Genomic DNA, 26,369 nt, shown 5'->3' on the forward strand with positions numbered 1-26,369 from the left:
CTAGCTTTAAGTCTAGGATCTATAAAATTAATATTAGGATGCAAATAGCTCTATTAATATATGGCAAAAAGAGAATGACAATGCGACAAATAAGATCCTTATTATTTGTCGCATTGTCATTCTCTTTTTGCCATATATTAATAGAGCTATTTGCATACAAACAATTGATAGTTAAAAAGATCCAAATTATAACAGATACTTCAAAATAATATATGTTTTCTTAATTCCAATATATAAACTGATATACTGGTCCCCAAAAATGATAATTACTAACAAAAGAGTGACAAATCATTATGAAAGCTTATTTTGTGCTACTAAAAATTTGTTTTTAATAGATTTTAGAAAAACAATTCCCAAAAGAATTGTTTTTGTGTTTATACCCTCCATCATAGGATGGGGGTATATTAACTTTGTCATTCCGTTTGTAACACATCGAAATATTGCTCTAAGACCCCATAAAGTATATATATTCTGGGTCGTGGTGAAATTCTGAGTCGATCTAAGCATGTCCGTCCGTCCGTCCGTCTGTCCGGCTGTCCGTCCGTCTGTGGAAATCACGCTAACTTCCGAACGAAACAAGCTATCGACTTGAAACTTGGCACAAGTAGTTGCTATTGATGTAGGTCAGATGGTATTGAAAATGGGCAATATCGGACCACGTTTACGTATAGCCCCCATATAAACCGATCCCCAAATTTGGCTTGGGGAGCCTCCCGGAGCAGCAAAATTCATCCGATCCGGTTGAAATTTGGTATGTGGTCTTAGTATACGGTCTCTAACAACCATGCAAAAATTGGTCCATATCGGTCCATAATTGTATATAGCCCCCATATAAACCGATCCCCAGATTTGACCTCCGGAGCCTCTTGGAGGGGCAAAATTCATCCGATCCGATTGATATTTGGTACCTGATGTTAGTATATGGTCTCTAACAACCATGCAAAAATTGGTCCATATCGGTCCATAATTATATATAGCCCCCATATAAACCGATCCCCAGATTTGACCTCCGGAGACTTTTTGAGGGGCAAAATTCATCCGATCCGGTTGAAATTTGGTACCTGATGTTAGTATACGGCCTCTAACAACCATGCAAAAATTGGTCCATATCGGTCCATAATTATATATAGCTCCCATATAAACCGATCCCCAGATTTGACCACCGGAGCCTCTTGGAGGAGCAAAATTCATCCGATCCGGTTGAAATTTAGTACGTGGTCTTAGTATACTGTTTTTAACAACCATGCAAAAATTGGTCCATATCGGTCCATAATTATATATAGCCCCCATATAAACCGATCCCCAGATTTGACCTCCGGAGTCTCTTGGAGGGGCAAAATTCATCCGATACGGTTGAAATTTGGTACCTGATGTTAGTTTACGGCCTCTAATAACCATGCAAAAATTGGTCCATATCGGTCCATAATTATATATAGCCCCCATATAAACCGATCCCCAGATTTGACCTCCGGAGCCTCTTGGAGGAGCAAAATTCATCCGATCTGGTTGAAATTTGGTACCTGATGTTAGTTTACGGCCTCTCATAACCATGCAAAAGTTGGTCCATATCGGTCCATAATTATATATAGCCCCCATATAAACCGATCCCCAGATTTGAACTCCGGAGCCTCTTGGAAGAGCAAAATTCATCCGATCCAGTTGAAATTTGGTACATGGTGTTAGTATATGGTCTCTAACAACCATGCAAAAATTGGTCCATATCGGTCCATAATTATATATAGTTCCCATATAAACCGTCCCCAGATTTGACGTCCGGAACCTCTTGGAGGAGCAAAAGTCATCCGATACGGTTGAAATTTGGTACATTTTGTCAATATATGGCCTCTAACAACCATGTAAAAATTGGTCCATATCGGTCTTTAGTTATATATAGCCGATGACTTATTACACAAAAATTGGTCCATATCGCCAAAAATAATCTACCAAAACTTTATTTCCATAGAAAATTTTGTCAAATTTTATTACTATAGAAAGTTTTGTCAAAATTTCATTTCTATAGAAAGTATTGTCAAAAGTTTATTTCTATACAAATGTTTGTCAAAATTTTATTTCCATAGAAAATTTTGTCAAAATTTTATTTCTATAGAAAATTTTGTAATCTACCTAAACTTTATTTCCATAGAAAATTTTGTCAAATTTTATTACTATAGAAAGTTTTGTTAAAATTTCATTTCTATAGAAAGTTTTGTCAAAAGTTTATTTCTATAGAAATGTTTGTCAAAATTTTATTTCTATAGAAAATTTTGTAAAAAATTTATTTCTGTGGAAAATTTTGTCAACATTTTATTTCTATACAAAATTTTGTCAAAATTTTATTTCTATACAATATTTTGTCAACATTTTATTTCTATAGAAATTTTTGTCAAAATTGTATTGCTATAGAAAATTTTGTCAACATTTTACTTCCATAGAAAATTTTGTCAACATTTTATTTCTATAGAAAATTTTGTCAAGTTTTTATTTCTATAGAAAATTTTGTAAAATTTTTATTTCTATAGAAAATTTTGTCAAAATTTTTATTTCTATAGAAAATTTTGTCAAAATTTTATTTCTATAGAAAATTTTGTCAAGGTTTCATTTCTATAGAAAATTTTGTCAAAATTTTATTTCTATAGAAAATTTTGTCAAACTAGATTATATACGTATTTAATCGGCCTTTTTTTGTTTAATATATACCCCGTATGGGCTAACTTACAATTTAGAAGACAGTGTTAAAAAGGTTTACGATACCTTGCCATCGGCAAGTGTTATCGCAACCCAAGTAATTCGATTGTGGATGACAGCCTTTAGTAGAAGTTCCTACGCAATCCATGGTGGAGGGTACATAAGATTCGGCCTGGCCGAACTTACGGCCGTATATACTTGTTTCAATTAAAATATAAAACTTATTTATTACCCCATAAAATCCCACCAAACGTGAAAACCCACAAAATTTGACTGAAAAGTAAAAACATGGCAATTCTGAAGGGTTCCAAACTTCGAGAAGTTTCAAAAGAATTTCCAAACATCTTGTCCCCTGGTAAAAATATCAAACAATTTCATTCATTCTATCCACATTTGTCGCCATTTTCCATTACACCCTAATATCCACGTTGGTTGCAAATGCAAATGACAATGCTAGATTAATTGAAACAACTCACATATTAGTTGGAAAATTACAACAACAAAAAGTATTTTATACAAAACACAAAAAAAATAAAGAGAAACACAATTTTATAAATTTATTGAGAATGGGAATGAGACGTGTATACGAGTACATTTCACTTATCATAGCATATTAATTATTCATCAAATTAATTACTCAACCAATTTGGTTATACCACATAACTGAGTTTGTGATCAACGATTCCAGAAATACATAGTGGACTGAATAACTTGCATGAGAATTCGTAAAAAAAAAACAATGCATAATAAATAAAGCATTTGCACAAGTTTTCAATACAAAAGTTGTAAACGGAACTGCATTAAAATATTTTTAAATATATACTGCCAATATCCTTTGTTATAATTTTGTCATGTAAAGTCGGTAGCTAGTATTTCTCAAGGCATCAGGTTTTCATATGTTTATTCCGAGCCAAAATTGGGAATATTTTGTCTCTATCGGACCATTTTTATATATAAAGGGTGATTAAATTGTAAGGGCCAATGTTGAATGTGGACCACATCTAAACGCCAAGTTTTTTTCCGAATTTTATTTGACATTTCTCTATTTCAGACTTACTCAATTTGAACCATGGGGAGATACACAATCCAACAACGTGTTAAATGGTTCCAAGAAATGGCAACAGTGTATGATCAATTTTCGAAGAAAATCATCTTCAGTGATGAGGCACCTCACCTCAGTGGATTCGTCAATAAACAGAATTGCCGCATTTGGGCGAATGACAATCCAGGAGTGATTGTCGAAAAACTAATGCACCCACAAAGAGTGACTGTTTGGTGCGGTTTATGGGTTGGCGGCATCATCGGGCCGTATTTTTTCCAAAATGAGGCCGGTGAGGCAGTTACTGTGAATGGTGTTCGCTATCGTGAGATGATAATGAACTTTTTATGGCCCGAATTGGAAGATATGGATGTGGACGATATGTGGTTTCAGCAGAACGGTGCCACTTGCCACACAGCTAACGAAACAATGGCTCTTTTGCGCAACAAATTCAATGGCCGTGTTACCTCACGTAATGGCGATATCAATTGGCCGCCAATATCATGTGATTTGACACCGTTGGACTTTTTTCTTTGGGGTTATTTGAAAGAGAAGGTGTACGTCGATAAGTCAGCAACAATTCAAGAGCTAAAGGATGAGATAATTCGGCATATTAACGGCATAGAACCTCCATTATTTATGCCTCAGAGTCATCGAAAATTTGGACCATCGGATGAAGGTGTGCCACCGATGTCGCGGCGCCCATTTGGCCGATATTTTGTTCCATACATAATTGAGTAATACCAATATATCATAATAAAATAAAATTACAATAATTTCCTAAATAGTTTGTGTTTTATTCAAAATCAACATCGGCCCTTGAAATTTTAACCACCCTCTAGCTACTTTTTAAATCGATCACTCATTATTAATTTGCAATATTAATATTGATGACAATAAAGCCGCACAGTTAATCTGATTTTAAACCTGGATCTTTGGTAGGCTCAAAAACAAATTACGTTATAAATCAGTTAAAATTTTTTATATAGGATGGAAAGTGTACTGACGGACGTTGTCCGTCGTTATGTTAAAAGCACGCCTGTTTCGAACAACACTAAATCCAACAACCTTACTCTCCAAAATGCTGCAGACGAAAAAGTCCAACGAATTGCGATTTGGAGTTTTTGGTGGCTATTGTACGATACGGTAGAAATCAAGCGAAGAATCTCCCTTTTAAGCCATTCTTGGTTGACGCGTGGTGAGCATTGTTGGAATGTCCATGGTCGGCGGCTGAAATGTTTGTCTTCCCAGGTCTTCAATACTGGTTTTAGGGCATTTTCCCGATAATATTCCGCATTTATTTTGACCCCACGATCGATGACAACGAGCGGGTCGACCATCGTACCACACCATTGCCATCGGCGGCCCATAAGTTCTGATGGCCAATCGAAGGTTTATCATCGGAGAAATTGGTCACTTTCGTGCGAACGAAGCAACTCTTTGGATAACTTTTTTATGCTTCGGTAAGCACTCGCACGTTTTGGAACATCAGTGGCTTTAATCCACCCAGCAAAAACTCCTATTACCAGGTATGAGTACAAGTATGCATGCGCCAAATAGGTAACAACTTCTTCGTACATACATCAGCAGTAGAACTTTTATGGCTGATAAGTCCCGGTCTGACATATAGATGGCTTCGCTAGTATTAAATGTATATTATTTTTATATAGTACCAACCTGCAAATGATTCGTGTCAAAATTTGACGTCTGTAAGTCAATTAGTTTGTGAGATAGAGCGTCTTTCGTGAATCAACTTTTGTAATTGTGAAAAAAATCAGAAAAAAAGTAATTTCGTGTTTTGATAAAATACTGTTTTCTGAAGGGAAAAAATACGGTGGAAGCAAAAACTTGGCTTGATAATGAGTTTCCGGACTCTGTCCCAGGGAAATCAAAAATAATTGATTGGTATGCAAAATTCAAGCGTGGTGAAATGAGCACGGAGGACGGTGAACGCAGTGGACGCCCGAAAGAGGTGGTTACCGACGAAAACATCAAAAAAATCCACCAAAGAATTTTGAATGACCGTAAAATGAAGTTGATCGAAATAGCAGAGGCCTTAAAGATATCAAAGGAACGTGTTGGTCATATCATTCATCAATATTTGGATATGCGGAAGCTCTGTGCAAAATGGGTGCCGCGCGAGCTCACATTTGACCAAAAACAACAACGTGTTGATGATTCTGAGCGGTGTTTGCAGCTGTTAACTCGTATTAAACCCGAGTTTTTCCGTCGATATGTGACGATGGATGAAACATGGCTCCATCACTAGACTCCTGAGTCCAATCGACCGTCGGCTGAGTGGACAGCGATCGGTGAACCGTCTCCGAAGCGTGGAAAGACTCAAAAGTCCGCTGGCAAAGTAATGGCCTCCGTTTTTTTGGGGATGCACATGGAATAATTTTTATCGATTATCTTGAAAAGGGAAAACCATGAACAGTGACTATTATATGGCGTTATTGGAGCGTTTGAAGGTCGAAATCGCGGCAAAACGGCCCCATATGAAGAAGAAAAAAGTGTTGTTCCACCAAGACAACGCACTGTGCCCCAAGTCATTGAGAATGATGGCAAAAATTCATGAATTGGGCTTCGAACTGCTTCCCCACCCACCGTATTCTCCAGATCTGGCCCCCAGAGACTTTTTCTTGTTCTCAGCCCTCAAAAGGATGCTCGCAGGGAAAAAATTTGGCTGCAATGAAGAGGTGATCGCCGAAACTGAGGCCGCCTATTTTGAGGCAAAACCGAAGGAGTACTACCAAAATGGTATCAAAAAATTGGAAAGTCGTTATAGTCGTTGTATCGCTCTTGCAGGGAACTATGTTGAATAATAAAAACTAATTTTGACAAAGGGGTTTTTCTTTGTTAGACCGGGGACTTATCAGCAAACCTGTTATGGCGGCTATATGTAAAAAATGCTATACGTAAAAGGCTGTATAATTATGAACCGATGTGGACCAATTTATTCATTGTTGTTATAGACCATACACCAACACCATTTCAACAAGATCGGATGAAATATGTTTCTCTTAGAGGCTACGCAAACCAAATCTGGGGGTCCGTTTATATGGGTGCTATACGTAAAAGTGAACCGATATGGTCCATTTGTAATACTATCCGACCTACATCAATAACAACTACTTGTGCCATGTTTCAAGTCGATTACTTGTTTCGTTCGGAAGTTAGCGTGATTTCAACGGACGGACGGACGGTCGGACATGCTTAGATCGACTCAGAATTTCACCACGACCCAGAATATATATATACTTTATGGGGTCTTAGAGCAATATTTCGATGTGTTACAAACGGAATGACAAAGTTAATATACCCCCCCATTCTATGGTGGAGGGTATAAAAAAAAAAAACAAAAAAAAAATTAAATTAACAAGTATATACGGCCGTAAGTTCGGCCAGGCCGAATCTTATGTACCCTCCACCATGGATTGCGTAGAAACTTCTACGAAAGACTGTCATCCACAAATTTCAACTCACATGGTTGTTAAATATCATATACTATCAACACGTACCAAATTTCAACCATATCGGATGAATTTTGCTTCTCCAAAAGGCACCGGAGGTCAAATCTGGGGATCGGTTTATATGGGAGCTATATATTATTATGGACTGATAGGAACCAATTCCTGCATGGTTGTTGGATACCCTATACTAACATCACGTACCAAATTTCTACCGAATGGGAGGAATTTTGCTCTTCCAAGGTGCTCCGGAGGTCAAGTCTGGGGATCGGTTTATATAGGGCCTATATATAATTATGGACCGATTTCGACCAATTTTTGCATGGGTGTTTGAGGCCATATATTAACATCACGTACCAAATTTCAACTGAATCAGATGAATTTTGGTCTTCCAAGAGGCTCCGGAGGCCAAATCGGGGGATCGGTTTATATGGGGGCTATATATAATTATGGACCGATGTGGACCAATTTTTGCATGGTTGTTAGAGACCATATGTTTACACCATGTACCAAATTTCAGCCGGATCGGATGAAATTTGCTTCTCTTAGAGGATTCGCAAGCCAAATTTGGGGGTTCGTTTATATGGGGGCTATACGTAAAAGTGGACCATGGTTGTTAGAGACCATATACTAACACCATGTACCAAATTTCGTCCGGATCGGATGAAATTTGCTTCTCCTAGAGGATTCGCAAGCCTAATTTGGGGGTCCGTTTATATGGGGGCTATACGTAAAAGTGGACCGATATGGTCCATTTGCCCATCCGACCTACATGAATAACAACTACTTGTGCAAAGTTTCAAGTCGATAGCTTGTTTCGTTCGGAAGTTAGCGTGATTTCAACAGACGGACGTACGTATGGTATTGATTCCGAGCCAAAGAAGCGGAGATTACAAGTAAGGATACTTTTAAGACACAATTCTCTTTTAAATTTGGGTTTTGTGTACTTGCTTCTCATCTTTTTTTCTTCATATGCTATCAAAGTCCTTTAAAAACGAGGTACCGACAACTTTACTTTCCAAATTAAGACTCGACTTCGAGTATATATTATGCTATGTTTCAAGTAGAAAACTTCTTTAAAATAAAGTTTTAAAAAACATGTCCTATATTTGAACGATTTTTTGTTTTGTAGTCAAGATGCAAAAAGACAAGACAATTTCATTAAATTTAAATAATTTTTCTGAATTATTAAAGTCAAGTTGACCTTATCCCAAGCAATTTTTCTTTTATGTTATGATACTCATTTTTAATTCAAATCACTTAATTGTAAGGACAATACGACTTCATTGAAAAGTTTATCGACTTTTGGTTAAGGAAAAAAACTTTATATTAGAGAAATGCGTCTTCTATGGTAAGCAAAATTTGCATTCGTATTTTAAAGACACGAAATCTTTGACCTCACGACAATATTTTTTTCAGTGCAATTTTTGCTGGGCAAGTTCATTTTTCAATATGTATTGCATATGTTCTCGCTTTATGTTTATGTATTTCATTTATATCTATCAATATTCTTTTCTGGCTTGATGTCTTAAAACACACACTAAATTTAATATTGTAGAATACTGAAGATTACTTCAAAATCTGGCCCAAATGTTTGAAATATATGTAAAATAACATTATTTCGTTTTCCAAAAGTTGTATTTGGTATTTCGTTTGAAGGAAAAGGATGAAGTCTATACTTTTCTTCCCAAACAAATTCCCTTACAGCGAAACGATAGTTATTGATATTTCCATTTGTCATTTACTCGAAAGTGTGCATAATTGGTGTTGAAAACGTTTACAAATATTCAAATATGAAAGTTTGTTAGATAAACGCAACATCCATTCATCCTTCAAGACAGAGAATCCCATAAACAGCTCAAGTCATCTTAATAACTCATGCAAACAGTAGCCATTAGTTTAGCAGATTTACTAATATTTTAACTAGGAATAGATGCACAGTGGATATATGGCAATTTTATTTGAGAGCTAAGAGAGTAATTGTCTTATGATACTTACCTATTTCGATTATTTATATTGGATCTGAAAAAAAATTTACAAAAATGAACATTAGACTCAATATATCGAAATTTAATTTTCTATTAAAGATATATTAACAATACTATGTTATAAAACATAATAAAAGATTCAAAATCCAAACTATTAAAAGAAATTTTCTTAATTTAAAACATCAAATCAAGTATGTAAAAACCTCAAAATCTTAATCTGCAACATATTTAAAGCTTTCTCATCTTTAGTCAAAATATTCCATATTTTATTTAATTTAAAGATTATTTCTTTTAATCAGTGTTAAAATGTTTTTCTGTGCTATAAGGAAAATTTTATTTTAAATTAACATTTCTTTATTTAAAGAAATTTGCCTTTCATTTAAAAAAGTTTCATCCGATACGGCTGAAATTTGGTACGTGGTGTAAGTATATGGTCTCTAACAATCATGCAGAAATTGGTTCATATCAATCCCTAATTATATATAGCCCCCATTTAAACCGATCCCCAGATTTGACCAACGGTGCCTTTTGGAGAAGCAAAATTCATCCGATCTGGTGGAAATTTGGTACGTGGTGGTAGTATATGATATTTAACAACCATGCCAAAAGTGATCCATATCAGTCCATAATCATATATAGCCCCCATATAAACCGATCCCGAGATTTGGTTTTGGACCCTCTTGGAGGAGCAAATTTCATCCGAGTCAGTTGAAATTTGATACATTGTGCTAGTATATGGCCGTTAACAAGCATGCCTAACTAGGTCCATATCGGTTTATAGTTATATATAGCCCTCAGATAAATCGATCCCCAATCACACAAAAATTGGTACACATCAAGTTCATAATTGTATATAACCCCCATATAAGCGACCCCCATATTTCAATTCTGGCTCTCTACGTACCGTGCAAAAGTCCATATTGATTCGTAATTATTTGTAGACTTACCTATAAATACCATTTTTGGCTAACATATATACCACGTATGGACTAACTCGTAATTTAGAAAACCATGTTAAGATGTTTTAAGATACCACATCCCAATTAATTCGATTGTGGATGACAGTCTTTCATAGAAGTTTTTACGCAATCCATGGTGGAGGGCACATAAGATTCGGCCTGGCCGAACTTACTTGTTTTTACTAACATAGTGTACCATCCCAGGGCATTAGCCGATTTAAATTTGAAGTCTATAGATTACAAATTTTGTGCAGATGGAGTCAGATTTAAATGTATGTATTTGGGACAAAAACCTTTATATATAGCACCCAACACATTTGGCAGATTTCATATAGTATCGAAAATGTGGATTTACAAAGTGGTGCAGGGTATAATATAGACGGCCCCGCCCGACTTTAGACTTCCCCTACTTGTTTTTAAGTAAAAATTTCTTTTCTTAATTAAAAAAAAGAAAAAAAACTTTAAACCATATATTTAAAGCGTTTTTATCTTAAATCAAAATACCAGTTAATTTAAAGACGATTTCTTTAAATCCAAAATTGACTTTTAAGAAACATTTTCTTAATACAAATTTATACGCAAATTTCCAAGATTTGTGTCCTAAATTTAATGAAAACAAGTAAGGAAAGTCTAAAGTCGGGCGGGGCCGACTATATTATACCCTGCACCACTCTGTAGATATAAATTTTCGATACCATATCACATCCGTCAAATGTGGTGGGGGCTATATATAAAGATTTGTCCCAAATACATACATTTAAATATCACTCGATCTGGACAGAATTTGATAGACTTCTACAAAATTTATAGACTCAAAATTTAAGTCTGCTAATGCACTAGGATGGAACACAATGTTAGTAAAAAAAATATGGGAAACATTTAAATCTGAAGCAATTTTAAGGAAACTTCGCAAAAGTTTATTTATGATTTATCGCTCGATATATATGTATTAGAAGTTTATGAAAATCAGAGTCATTTTTACAACTTTTCGACTAAGCAGTGGCGATTTAACAAGGAAAATGTTGGTATTTTGACCATTTTTGTCGAAATCAGAAAAACATATATATGGGAGCTATATCTAAATCTGAACCGATTTCAACCAAATTTGGCACGCATAGCAACAATGCTAATTCTACTCCCTGTGCAAAATTTCAACTAAATTGGAGTTAAAAATTGGCCTCTGTGGTCATATGAGTGTAAATCGGGCGAAACCTATATATGGGAGCTATATCTAAATCTGAACCGATTTCAACCAAATGTGGCACGCATAGCAACAATGCTAATTCTACTCCCTGTGCAAAATTTCAACTAAATCGGAGTTAAAAATTGGCCTCTGTGGTCATATGAGTGTAAATCGGGCGAAAACTATATATGGGAGCTATATCTAAATCTGAACCGATTTCAACCAAATTTGGCACGCATAGCAACAATGCTTATTCTACTCCCTGTACAAAATTTCAACTAAATCGGAGTTAAAAATTGGCCTCTGTGGTCATATGAGTGTAAATCGGGCGAAAGCTATATATGGGAGCTATATCTAAATCTGAACCGATTTCAACCAAATTTGGCACGCATAGCTACAATGCTAATTCTACTCCCTGTGCAAAATTTCAACCAAATTGGGGTAAAACTCTGGCTTCTGGGACCGTATTAGTCCATATCGGGCGAAAGATATATATGGGAGGTATATCTAAATCTGAACCGATTTCAATAAAATTTGGCACATTTGACTATAGTGCTAATTGTTCTTCTTGTGCAAAATTTTAAGCAAATTAGAGTAAAACTCTGGCTATATAAGTCCATATCGGGCGAAATATATATATGGGAGCTATATCTAAATCTGAACCGATTTCTTCCAAAATCAATAGGGATCTATTCTGAGCCAAAACACATACTTGTGCCAAATTTGAAGTCGATTGGACTAAAACTGCGACCTAGACTTTGATTACAAAATTGTGTTCACGGACAGACGGACATCGCTATATCGACTCAGGAGCCCACCCTGAGCATTTTTGCCAAAGACACCATGTGTCTATCTCGTCTCCTTCTGGGTGTTGCAAACATATGCACTAACTTATAATACCCTGTTCCACAGTGTGGAGATTATAAACTTTGGCTTAATTTTAATTTCATTATTTTTAAGATATTTGTCCTTAATATTGTGTAAGTTGCGTAACATAAAATTTAGGTTGCATTATCTTTCATATATAATATGAGTGTTCTAAAATTCAGGTTGCAGCATCTCCCATTTAGGGAGCCACCGTGGTGCAATGGTTAGCATGCCCGCCTTGCATACACAAGGTCGTGGGTTCGATTCCTGCTTCGACCGAACACCAAAAAGTTTTTCAGCGTTGGATTATCCCACCTCAGTAATGCTGGTGACATTTCTGAGGGTTTCAAAGCTTCTCTAAGTGGTTTCACTGCAAGGTGGAACGCCGTTCGGACTCGGCTATAAAAAGGAGGTCCCTTGTCATTGAGCTTAACATGGAATCGGGCAGCACTCAGTGATAAGAGAGAAGTTTACCAATGTGGTATCACAATGGACTGAATAGTCTAAGTGAGCCTGATACATCGGGCTGCCACCTAACCTTTTTTTTTTTTTTTTTTTTTTTTTTATTTTTTTATTAAAACATTATAATACTTATACATATACAATTCATTGATATATTCACGCCTCAGCGCCGATAGGCATTATAGAGGCTTGCTGGCATATTAATACACTGAATATAAAGTATTTAAGAATATACTACATATAATTAATATTGCAAGAGTATATTTGGAAACAATTCGTCTGTAGATACTATCTTAGAAAGTCTTCAGTAAGAGAGTTTAGATAATTCTTTAGGCTATGTTTGAAAACAGTAAGACTTCTAGACTCTTGTATAGTCTGCGGAAGGTTATTAAATTCACGACTACCAGAAAATTTAATACGTTGTTTGGTTGTCTCTGTGCGGCATAATACAATTCTTAGTTGACGATTATTCCGGGTATTAAAAGAGTTTTGATTCTTAGAAAAAACTATTGTATGGTATCCGATATCATACAAACATTTATAGACATAAAGTAGTAATTGTAGTGTGTACGTCCCATGCACTGGGAGCTCAGATGGAAAAATATTCTCGAATAGATTCAATGTATTATGCGTCATTTCTAAGTTTGCAACTATTTTAAGGGATCTATTTTGAAGACGTTGTAAGGATTTTAAAGCTGTACTGTTCCTATGGGCGTATATAATTGCCAGATAGTTTAAATGACTTTGAATTAAACTTTGATGGAGAAGAAACTTGGTCTGCTGATTAAACTTATATTTAAATTTATACAACAATCCAATTGCAGGTGATATCTTAGTCTTCAAGTGGTGAATATGTGCATCCCATGAAAGATTCGATTGCAAATGTAGACCTAGATATTTTGTTGAATGGACTTCCTCGATTTCGGCACCTCCAACATTCAGGCTGAATTGGGAAGTAAATCTTCCAAGAGGTCGAAAGCGCATAACTTTGGTTTTTGACTCATTTACAAATAATTTATTTACTCGCATGTATTCCAGTACAAGAGAGGCATCTCTTTCCATATAACATTTTAATGAAGTTTCAGACTTGTATGGATAAAAAACACAAATGTCGTCCGCGTACATAAACAATTTTCCCGATAGTTCCAGATTTGCCAGATCGTTAACATATAGAAGAAATAGAAGAGGACCAAGTACACTTCCTTGGGGTACTCCGTGTGCAACTGGAATCAGCTCACTCTTGATTTCCTTAATCTGGACAAATTGTCTACGATTCATCAAGTATGACTTAAATAACTCGAGTTCACGACCACAAATGCCGTAAAAATAAAGTTTACTTGCCATAACGCTATGATCGATCATGTCAAAGGCTTTAGTCAGATCGAAAAATATTCCTGCTACTCCACTATATCCATCATCTAGTAACTTACATATGTAATTGATTACGTTAATTGTAGCTTCCTCTGTCCCACATCCTTTCCGAAATCCATATTGATAAGGATAAAGCAAAACATATTCGTTAATATATTCACACAATTGCCTATGAATAACTTTTTCAAATATGTTGTTGATGACTGGCAGAACTGATATAGGACGAAAATTATGTGCCATTGTTGATGTGTTCCCCTTTGGAACTGGTATTACTTTGTGTATCTTCAAAACGTCAGGATATTCACCGAAGCGTATCATACTACTAAAGATGTCAACTAAATGAGGGACTATAAACTCACTACATTCCTTTATTACTTTTGTAGAAATTTTGTCATATCCACAACTTTTCCCGATTGGAAGTGACGATATTATGGCTGTTACTTCATCAATTGATGTGGGAGATATTCTAAATTGATTTGTGTGCCTGCGCATGGTTCTCATAGAATCGAAATTTTCCGACAGCGAAGCGTCAATAGTATTCTTAAGATCCTGTACTGACTGAGAAAATTGTAAATTCAATCGTTCAGCTTTTTCACGATCATCATCAATTATATCTCCATTAGTATCTCTTACCAATAATTGACGGTCGAAAGTCCTGCCAAGTATACCATTGATAAACCTCCATGTTTTCTTAGGATCATTTTGAAAACCTATTAAGCTGCTTTGATAATAATTATTCATGGAATCGTTGCACGATTTCTTGATTATTTTGCTAATTCTTTTTAATTGTTCCCTTATATTTTCATTACCAGGCTGTTTTCTCCTCCTTCTTAGTAGACAATGTTTATATACGATTAACTTACGAAGATTTCCATTAATCCATGGAGTAAGTTTATCCCTCAAATTATAATCTCGATATTTTATAGAAGTGCATGCATCAGAAACTGATTGAATGCATCTTAACAAATTTCCAGTGTCAGTTGAAGGATTCCCAGTAAGCTGCATCTGGGATAGTTCCATTTCCATACTAGTTTTTAATTGATTGTAGTTGTATACTATAAATCTTGTGCGAATAACTTCATTCAACTGGGCATGAACATCAATTGTTACATGAATCATATTATGATCTGAGAGGTTACATACAAGTGAAGTAATACTCATTGGTTTAAGTATATTGCTATATACGTGATCAATACATGTGTTACTACTTGGTCGCGTAACAAGATTGTGACAATTTTTGAAATCGTGAGCTAATAAAGTACTGTGGACATCCGCAAATGCATATTCATCCAACGCGTCCAAATTAGCATCACCAAGAAATAAAGTTGGTGATCTTCCATGTGTTGCGAGATAATTACCCAAAAAACTTAAGAAGATTTCGTTATTGCATCTGGGTGATTTATAAAAAGAAACAATACATACAGGTTTCCCATCCACTTTAACGCCTTCCAACATTATAGCAATATGATCTATGTAATTCATACGAGTACATTCCAATTCCGTAAAGCGTAAGCCATTTCGGATAAATAATGATGTGCCACCGTACCCATCCGATCGACAACAATGTATTGACTTATATCCCGATAAATTATATATTTGAGTAATGTTACTCTTAAACCACGTTTCTTGTACAGCAATAATAGCAGGTAGAACAGAAAATTTCGAAATTAAACCTTTAAATTTGCAAAATTTAGAAACAGACGAAATGCTTCTCATATTTACAGATAAAATTTTAAATGAATCTTGATTCAAAAACTGCGTTCTATTGAATTCATTTATATTTGCATAGTAATAATTATTTATCATAATATAGAAAATAATTTAAATGTAACAAAAGGATTTAAATACCAAATGATATCAGTTAGAGGGCGATCCATATTCATTGTCAGAGAGTTCTTCAACGTAGTTTTCCTGCCGTGAACGATGTTGCTGACCTCGATACGTTGATGCTTCAGAAAGAATCTTATCAATATCATCCTCGTTTCTTAAAATTCTAGGCTTTGATAGTTCACTTCTCTTGGCATAAACTTTGTTTCCGATTGTGTAAATGGCACGATATCCAACTTTTTTTAAAGATTGAGCGTATTTGAACAAGTTTAATGTCTCCCGACTAAGATAATCGTTTACAAAAATTTTCTTTGTTTCATCCTTCTCCTTCAACTTTGGTTTAATGGTCATTAACTCGGATTTGGCTTTCTTTGAATTAAACTTCACTACAAGTGACTGGCTATTTGAATTCCTTTTCTTTAGATAGAATGCATCTGCAATACACTGTGGATTCAAATCAACACCAACGTTAGTTGAAAGTTTCATTACGGCCTCTGCTGCAGATTCATTCTCATTCACTCTCATACCAGTAATCACACAATCATTTTGTACTCTCTGATCGTTCATATATTTAATAGTTGCCTTCATGACATGTACCTCTTCTCTCAGTGCTTTATTTTCCTTTTTGACTGCTTCTATTTGCTTCTTATTCTCAGCTACACCTTTCAAAATGTCGTCGTATTGTTGAGACATAAAATTCATCGTGTCTCTCAATGCACCTAGTTCTGTTTTCATCTCCATACGTAAAGCATTTATCTCGGCTGCAACAGAATTGTTGTCATTATGTTTCTTGTTGTTATTCTTAGCACCCGGCCAACAGTTGTCACACAAAAATTCTTCATCTTCGTGGGCAAGCAAACGATCAAACTCTCTTTTATCTAAACGAGTACAAACAGCATGATATGTGTTGCCTAACCTTACCTATCTCCCATATGAGGTGAATATTTGATTATGTGTAAAAAATATATCCGAAATATTTTTTCTATATTTCCACTATGAATTTTGTTTTTCACGATATAACTTTAGATATGGTCATGGTATTACGGTACATCCAACTAAAAGAAGACTTGTGGAAAAATGGTTTTTATTTATTTTTGCATTAATAATGCATGACAAACATCAACAATAACGGCTCCAAAGATGTTGACTATGATGGCTGCATCATAAATTATACGACCATTCCACTCTGCCAGTTTAGCAGTCATATACTGCGACTTGCAGCAAAATTTCCATAGTTTTACAACCACCCCCACAATATCGCCCAGCACATTCGTCAACGTTCCGATATCTGTGTTTGACTGGATGTCTATCTCATATCTGGTTTATGGGTCCGGGCCGTTGTCAGTTGACAGTTTTTCTTCAGTTTTAAACCATCCGTCAACTAATTCATCAGTCAAGCCGTTAGCTCTGTATTCTATGGAGTGCAATTGGTAAATGCATTTTTAATACCAATTGGTATTGCAAGGGGGCATTTTTTGTTGCATTTTCTCAAGCTGTTAAGCCGTTTCATTGACGTATAGCAAATGAATGGATGGATAGTTTTTGGTAGTACAGTTTATTGGGGGGGATGTTCATGATGTGAATTTTCATTGAGTTACATGAATTATTGCTGTTAACTTAAGTCTCTAGAAGTTGGCTTCTGTTTGTATTTTTATTTTTACAAATAGGCGCCTTATTAATCTTACGGATGCTTTGCTTTCCATTGGTAAAAGGAGTTTATAGTTAATTGACCTCAAGATAAGGATTGCCTTGAAAAGTAATATGATAGAAGAAGAAGAGGTTACTTTGAACAAACACTAATGGAAGAAGAAAAAATTTCAACGTTCCAAACGAAATTTTAGACTAACAAACATCGTTTGGAATTTTCTTTCGAGTTAAAAAAAAATTTATTTAGTTTTGTTGACGTATTTTAAGATCTAAAACCAATTCAATAAATGGTATTTCTTTTTTTTATTTTCTGACTAATTACATCTTTCCTATATCTTTCTCACTTGGCTTCTCACTAATGCAAAGAATATAGAGGCAAATACACCCATAGAAAACAATCATGAACGGCGTGCACGTTTCAAAACTATCCGTTTATGGAAATGACTCAACACACATGTGGTGTCACGCGGTACTGATGGTGTCAATCTAACAACTACAAAATGACAATATGCATTCTCAAAAGAACAACCAGCGTTCATGATGTGAAAACGTTGTAGTTACGAATTCATAAAGAAAATTCGCTATCATGACTCGAACCGGGATTGTCTGCTCCATACGTGTTAAAAGCCGCCTCAGCACATTGCACCACTGACGTGGACGACACCGTGAACATTCCGTTCTGATTTTTTGTGAACGTTTCCGTCTAATTTTTTTATATATATGTCGCCTTGTAGTTACGCTACATTTTTCATTGAATTTTCGCCCAAATGATATCGTCGGTCCAAAGTTAGTGTGAATTCATAATGTTGTAAAGAATGTGGGATCCAAAATATATGACAGTGTCCTTCATATTTTGCAATCAATTTGAAGAATCTTGCACCTTTTATTCCAGTCGAAATCGTCATAACACACTATCCACATAGCCATTGTTAGCTCTTATAGTCATCATCATTGCAATAACGCTACAGCCATCAGCACACTAGTAACTCGCTTGTTTATTTATAGATCAGTATATAAAGCACACACAAATGCAGTTAAAGAATCTTCATTTAAAGAAAACAAACAACAAGGAAACAAACGCATGATGCTCCCTTTCTTAAAAACGATATAACTTTTGTGTTGAACAAAAACGGATATAACTTAACTAATTAACGTAAATTCCAAAATTTTCGTATAATTCCGAAGAGGTCAATTTATAATGTTTCATATATGCAGTCTAAAGCCATTCATTCTTCCCAAAAGAACATCCAATCGAATATGGTTTCAGCACAAAAAGTTTTTTTTTTAATTTACGGCAATACTAAACATTTACAAAAAAAAAAACATTTTTTTGATGAAAAATTTGAACTTTTCGGAGAGATAGGAATAACTTTAAACCATTAGCGGCCAAAATGAAACTGCCTAACGACTAAATAAAAAGATTTAAACAAACAAGTATATACGGCCGTAAGTTTGGCCAGGCCGTATCTTATGTACCCTCCACCATGGATTGCCTAGAAACTTCTACGAAAGACTGTCACTGAATCAGATGAATTTTGGTCTTCCAAGAGCCTCCGGAGGACAAATCTAGTGATCGGTTTATATGGGGGCTATATATAATTATGGACCGATGTGGACCAATTTTTGCACGGTTATTAGAGACCGTATACTAACACCATGTACCAAATTTCTGCCGGATCGGATGAAATTTGCTTCTCTTAGAGGCTCCGCAAGCCAAATCGTGGGATCGGTTTATATGGGGGCTATATATAATTATAGACCGATGTGGACCAATTTTTGCACAATTGTTAGAGATCATATACTAACACCATGTACCAAATTTCAGCCGGATCGGATGAAATTTGCTTCTCTTAGAGGCTCCGCAAGCCAAATCGTGGGATCGGTTTATATGGGGGCTATATATAATTATAGACCGATGTGGACCAATTTTTGCACAATTGTTAGAGATCATATACTAACACCATGTACCAAATTTCAGCCGGATCGGATGAAATTTGCTTCTCTTAGAGGCTCCGCAAGCCAAATCGTGGGATCGGTTTATATGGGGGCTATATATAATTACGTATCGATGTGGACCAAGTTTGCATGGTTGTTATAGATCATATGCTGACACCATGTACCAAATTTCGGATGAAATTTGCTTCTCTTAGAGGCTCCGCAAGCCAAATCGTGGGATCGGTTTATATGGGGGCTATATATAATTACGTATCGATGTGGACCAATTTTTGCATGGTTGTTATATATCATATGCTGACACCATGTACCAAATTTCGGATGAAATTTGCTTCTCTTAGAGGCTCCGCAAGCCAAATGTAAGGTTCCGTTTATATGGGGGCTATACGTAAAAGTGGACCGATATGGTTCATTTGCAATACCATACGACCTACATCAATAACAACTACTTGTGCCAAGTTTCAAGTTGATAGCTTGTTTCGTTCGGAAGTTAGCGTGATTTCAACAGACGGACGGACGGACGGACGGACATGCTCAGATCGACTCAGAATTTCACCAAGACCCAGAATATATATACTTTATGGGGTCTTAGAGCAATATTTCGATGTGTTACAAACGGAATGACAAAGTTAATAATCCCCCCATCCTATGGTGGAGGGTATAAAAACTGAAAAAGGATGTACAATTGTACACATTTTTATTAGAATAAACTTAACAGTTTTATCAACACACAATCGAGATATTATATGCGAAGAAGTATAGATTTTAGATCACTTGGTACTCATAAAACTATAGAAAGTATTTTACAAAAATTATCCGAATAAAAACTAGACTATAACGCAATGAATATGACACTTGTTTATCAAATTCGACAAAGTGTCTTTGTTTATAGATCTGATACAGTATAAAGCTGTCATACTTGATTATTGAAACTTTATAATTTATACTTTAAGTCCAGTCTGTACTTTAGTGTATGTCTAAGTTGAAACATTTGGAAATGACCAAAAGCATATCCAAAAAATTTAGGTTCATTGACGCTTTTGAACTTTCATGGTGTGCATATCCAATAGGAATATAACATGGCAATTATAAACTGCATAATTCGTTCTTGTTTTGTTTATTGTTATCAAAGATCCACGTTTAAGTAAAGAGGCAAGTACAAAGAAAAGTAAAAGAGAACGCACTTTACAAAGTACCAATTAGCATTTAAATGATGACATTTGAATTCGAATACGGCACTTGAAATTTACATTTTTATGTTCATTATGGTATTTATGGGGGGCATTTTTTGAATGAAGAAAAACAAGAAATTTTTAAACACTTTGAGAATATTAACACTATTATTTTTTTCGAAGAGCGTTATTGCCATATAAACCGGTTCAGCCAATCCCTGTACAACATTAAGTTATAGAAGAAAATCAAAAAAAAAAATACACGGACTAGGTATAATTTAGACATCGACTCCCCAGCAAAAAAGCAATGCAAATGTTCGTTGTAGATCTGGAAGTGGTGCAAATTTTTAGAATCCACTGCAACTATTTCGCATTAATTCTTCCGATGTGATGCTATTTCAGTATTTTGGATTTCATAAAAAAAGAAAATTTTCCTGACTTTTAGACATTATCTCGACATTTATCTTTAATTCTCCGAAAAACTTTTTGTGAACTGAAAATTAAGTTTATCTTTAGAAACGCATTCAAATTTTTTTCTGGGTCCATATGTTGGCTTTATTAAAAATTGGATATAATTGGCTTCTTTGAGAATTGTTTACTATAGAGATTGCAATCACGGTTGTCACAGTTTGCAGTATTCTACCAAAAATTTTAGATTTTTTACTGTTTGGTAGATTGGTAGAATTCTTGAAGTTTTGGTAGATTTTGCAAAATATTCCTCTCCAACTAAGAGGTACTAAAATTTTCTATAGAAATAACATTTTGACAAAATTTTCCATGGAAAAAAAATTTTGACAACATTTCTATAGAAATACAATTTTGACAAAATTTTCTATAGAAATAAAATGTTGAAACAAAAAAAATATTCTACAGAAATAAAATTTTGACAAAATTTTCTATAGAAATACAATTTTGACAAAATTTTCTATAAAAATAAAATTTTGACAAAAATTTCTATAGCAATAAAATTTTGACAAAATTTCTATAGAAATACAATTTTGACAAAATTTTCTATAAAAATACAATTTTGACAAAAATTTCTATAGAAATACAATTTTGATAAAATTTTCTATAGAAATAAACTTTTGACAAAATTTTCTATAGAAATAAAATTTTTTTGTTTCTAAAATTTGGACAAAATTTTCTATAGAAATAAAATTTTGACAAAATTTTCTAAAGAAATAAAATTGTGACAAAATTTTCTATAGAAATAAAATTTTGAAAAAAATATTCTACCGAAATAAAATTTTGACAAAATTTTCTATATAAATAAACTTTTGACAAAATTTTCTACACAAACAAAACTTAGACAAAAGATTCTATAGAAATAAAATTTTGACAACATTTTCTATAGAAATAAAATTTTGACAAAATTTTCTATAGAAATAAAATTTTGACAAAATTTTCTATAGAAATAAAATTTTGACAAAATTTTCTATAGAAGTAAAATTTTGAAAAAAAAAATATTCTACAGAAATAAAATTTTGACAAAATTTTCAATAGAAATAAAATTTTCACAAAATTTTCTATAGACATACAATTTTGACAAAATTTTCTATAGAAATAAATTTTTGACAAAAATTTCTATAGCAATAAAATTTTGACTAAATTTCTATAGAAATACAATTTTGACAAAATTTTCTATAGAAATAACCTTTTGAAAAAATAAGAGGTACTAAAATTTTCTATAGAAATAACATTTTGACAAAATTTTCCATGGAAATAAAATTTTGACAACATTTCTATAGAAATACAATTTTGACAAAATTTTCTATAGAAATAAAATGTTGAAACAAAAAAAAAAAAAATATTCTACAGAAATAAAATTTTGACAAAATTTTCTATAGAAATACAATTTTGACAAAATTTTCTATAGAAATAAAACTTAGACAAAATTGTCTATAGAAATAAAATTTTGACAAAATTTCTATAGAAATACAATTTTGACAAAATTTTCTATAAAAATTTTCTATAAAAATTCTTATTTCAACCGTCGAACGGAACGGACGTGTTTTTTAATAGCGGATAAAATCATCGTAATAAGTACCTACTACGAATTTCAAGTGTGGTGGGATATTAGGCCACCATGCAGAGAAATTCAAAGACATCCACTGGGTTGCTAACTTCAGGGCCCAGTGGACGAGTATCGACTGGAGTTATAGATTTGGGCAATGACCAAGAGTTAGGCCCAATTAGTCGACCTGTAGACGGGTCGACAGGTGGCGACAATTTGACAAGTCTGACCTTTTCCAAGGTAACGGCATCAAAAGGAGGTAATCCCTCACGAAAGAGATTCAAAGAACGCAGAAATGCTTTGTTTATCCTAAAGAAATTAGGATCAGTCGACCCAAGCACGTTGTCGGCTAAACAAAGCGATTCCTTAAAATGGGCTCAAGGAATTCTTGAGGCTGGAAAAAGGGAACGATCACCGGATGAGCTGCCATCCTCCAAAAGGGATCAACGATCGTTTGCCTCAGTTGCTAAAGACAGCCTTGTGATGGCTATCATTAATAAAGGAGCATTGGACGGTATGGTTCCAAAGCAAAAATGGGGGGAAATTGAGAATGCTTTGTCTGGCGTCTACTCACAGGTGCTGGAAAAGTTTCCCGGCCCATATCCTCGACACCAAGAGGCTGGTTGGTATCAAGGACGATTTAAGCTAGTCGCATTTGAGGACCAGAGGTCTATAGAATGTTTTAAAGCTGCTCTGATACTAATTGGTGAAGTTTGGGAAGGAGCTGCTCTAGAGTTAGTCGAGAAGAAAGACATACCGGCTAGACCAAGAGCACATGCGTGGATACCTGCAAACCCTCCTGACCCGGAATCTATTTTAAATAGACTGAAACAATGCAATCCAGATCTTCCAACAGCTGATTGGAAGGTTGGCCGTTTGGATGAAGTGGATGGGCCAAGACGGCATGCAGTGTTTATATTGAACACTCAGTCTTTGCCACATCTAGCAAAGTCCCAGGGCCGTGTATGTTATGGCTTTCATTATATCCAAATGAAGGTGTATAAAAACGATCAGCTAAAGGATTCAGAAATGGACAAGCCTCTGTCTGAATCAGAAGTAAGCGGATCCTCTTGCGAAGTCGAGGGGGATATCAAGACATTTGAAGACATGGATAGATACCGTATGCGTGAAGAGGCTTCTACTGCCTCAGAACTCACCAAAGTTGAACCTATGGTTATTGCGAGAGTCACCGATATCTCTGAAGAGGACATTCTTGATGACTCGATTGAAGCGGCTGATGTGACGGTTGTTGAAAATCTCGATGGTCCTACGGATCCTCCAGATAAATCTTCATCATTGTAAGGCTGCATGTGCTGCCTTAAAAGTTCTCCTGATGAAAGGGGACATAGATATAGTTCTTATTCAAGAACCATATGTTTATAAAAACAAAATATGTGAATTAATTACTCCGGGGTTCAAACTATTGCAGTATACTGGTAATGATGTAAATCGAGCCTGTATAATTGCTAAAAACGAGCTCAACTTGTTTCTGCTTCCTTCAATGTGCAATACAGACACTGTCGTTGCCAGTTTAGAAATAGCCAAATGCAAATATTGGGTATCTTCGGTCTACATGGGACATGACAGGGAGATGCCTCCATATGCCGTTAAGACCTTAGTGGAGGAGTCACTGAAAACAAAGACGAGACTCATTATGGGATGCGATGCGAATGCACATCATAGTATATGGGGTAGTAGTGATACTAATGCAAGGGGAGAGTCGCTAATAGAGTTTATTTTGCGTACTAATCTGGTAGTTTGCAACAAGGGAGATGTCCCAACCTTTGTCACTAAAAACAGGCAAGAGGTTTTGGACATCACCTTGGCCTCGCAAGAACTGAATGAAATGATATCTGAGTGGCAGGTTTTAAGTGAACACAGCTTCTCAGATCATCGCTACATCAGTTTCAAATTTGATGTTCATATCACCAAGATCATATTTCCGCCAAATGTTAGGAAAGCTGACTGGAATAGGTATAGGGAATCGTTCAATATGATGATACCGGAAATAACAGAGACAAATATGAGAAATGTGCAAGATATCGAACACGCAGTGGAGCGGATTACTAAGGCCTTCAACATCTCACTGAAAGCTGCATGCCCTAGAGGAAAGCCAAGGGGGAAACATCGACCACCATGGTGGTCTATGGAATTAAGTAATATGAGGAAATCCTGCAGGAAGCTCTTTAACAAGGCAAAGTCCACCAGAGCTTCTGAGGACTGGGACGCTTACAAGAAGATTCTGAGAGGATACAAGCGAGAACTGAGAAAGGCTCAGCATAACTCTTGGAATGCTTACTGCAGCAGTATTGAGAATACGTCCGAGGCTTCCAGACTACGGAAGGTTCTAGCATCCACCAACTCCGCTCCAGGTTTCATTAAAACATCGGAGGGCAATTGGACAACGTCCAGTGAGGAGACGCTGGAGGTACTATTGGACACACATTTTCCTGGAAATCAGACGGTTGAACCATGTACTGGCGGTGCCACAGTTGCTCAGCGGTCGTTTCCTGTCGAGGAAATTGTATCGGAAACTAGAATAAGATGGGCGCTAAATAGCTTTGGACCATTCAAATCCCCTGGACCTGATGGAATTACTCCGGCGGAGTTACAAGCTGTAACTGACAAAATTATCCCCTGGTTGTCGGTGATATATAAAGGATGTATCAACTTATCATATATCCCAGGAAAGTGGAGGGAAACAAAAGTCGTCTTCATACCTAAAGCGGGAAAAGCCTCTCACTCGAGGGCGAAGGATTTCCGACCAATCAGCTTATCCTCATTCCTACTTAAGACTCTGGAGAGGATGATAGATATTTATCTTAGAACTAGCATCGATTCAAGTTTGTTCTCGAAACGACAGCATGCATACTCGAAGGGCAGGTCTACTGAGACCGCACTACATGAACTAGTCAGCTTTATTGAAAGCTCACTATCTGTCAAAGAATACACAATCGTGGCGTTTCTAGACATCGAAGGGGCGTTCAATAATGTCCATCCGAGCTCGATATTAAATGGACTGACAACTCTGAATGTTGATCCATGTATACTCAGGCTGTTAGACGAACTGCTAATGAAAAGTCGCATTTCAGCCACACTAGGACAAGCAAACATACAAAGGTATGTGAACAGAGGCACTCCTCAAGGAGGAGTTCTATCACCTCTTCTTTGGAATGTTGCTATAAACGACCTTCTGGTTTCCCTAGAAAAAGAAAGGATACAAGTGGTGGCATACGCAGATGATGTGGCGCTAGCAGTCAGGGGAAAATTCCCATCAACAGTTAGAGATATTATACAGAGAGCCCTCCGGATGACTGAGAAATGGGCGAAAGATAATGGTCTTGGGGTAAATCCTGCAAAAACAGAAATAGTCATGTACTGCAAAGATCTCAAAACTCCCACGGTTAGGCCCATTTCCTTAGGGGGTATTGAAATTCCCTTTAGGGAGTGTGCAAAATACCTTGGCGTTATTTTGGACAGGAAGCTGAACTTTAAGCTTAATATTGAAGAAAGGGCGAGGAAGGCAACTGTAGCTTTGTACTCGTGCAAAAAGGCAATAGGAAAAAAGTGGGGACTAAAACCAAAAATTGTGCATTGGCTATACACGGCAGTGGTTAGACCTATAATGCTATATGGTGTTGTAGTCTGGTGGCCGGCACTTCACCAGCCGACAAGTTTAGACAAAGTTCAGCGTATGGCGTGCTTGTGTATCTCAGGTGCATTCAGCAAGAC

At 35.6% G+C, this 26,369-nt stretch overlaps 1 protein-coding gene across 1 annotated transcript in view; it reads right to left on the bottom strand.

Annotated features, from left to right (window-relative positions):
- The window catches only part of slow (epidermal growth factor-like protein slowdown), a 221,082-nt gene that overhangs the window by 172,762 nt on the left and 21,951 nt on the right, over positions 1-26,369 (bottom strand). Inside the window, exon 2 of the mRNA XM_075304794.1 lies at positions 9,193-9,216. The gene's annotated coding sequence lies outside the window, so the exon portion shown is untranslated. The remainder of the gene's footprint in view (positions 1-9,192; positions 9,217-26,369) is intronic.

This window comes from Haematobia irritans, chromosome 4, assembly GCF_050003625.1.
Source record: "Haematobia irritans isolate KBUSLIRL chromosome 4, ASM5000362v1, whole genome shotgun sequence".
NCBI lineage: Eukaryota > Metazoa > Arthropoda > Insecta > Diptera > Muscidae > Haematobia > Haematobia irritans.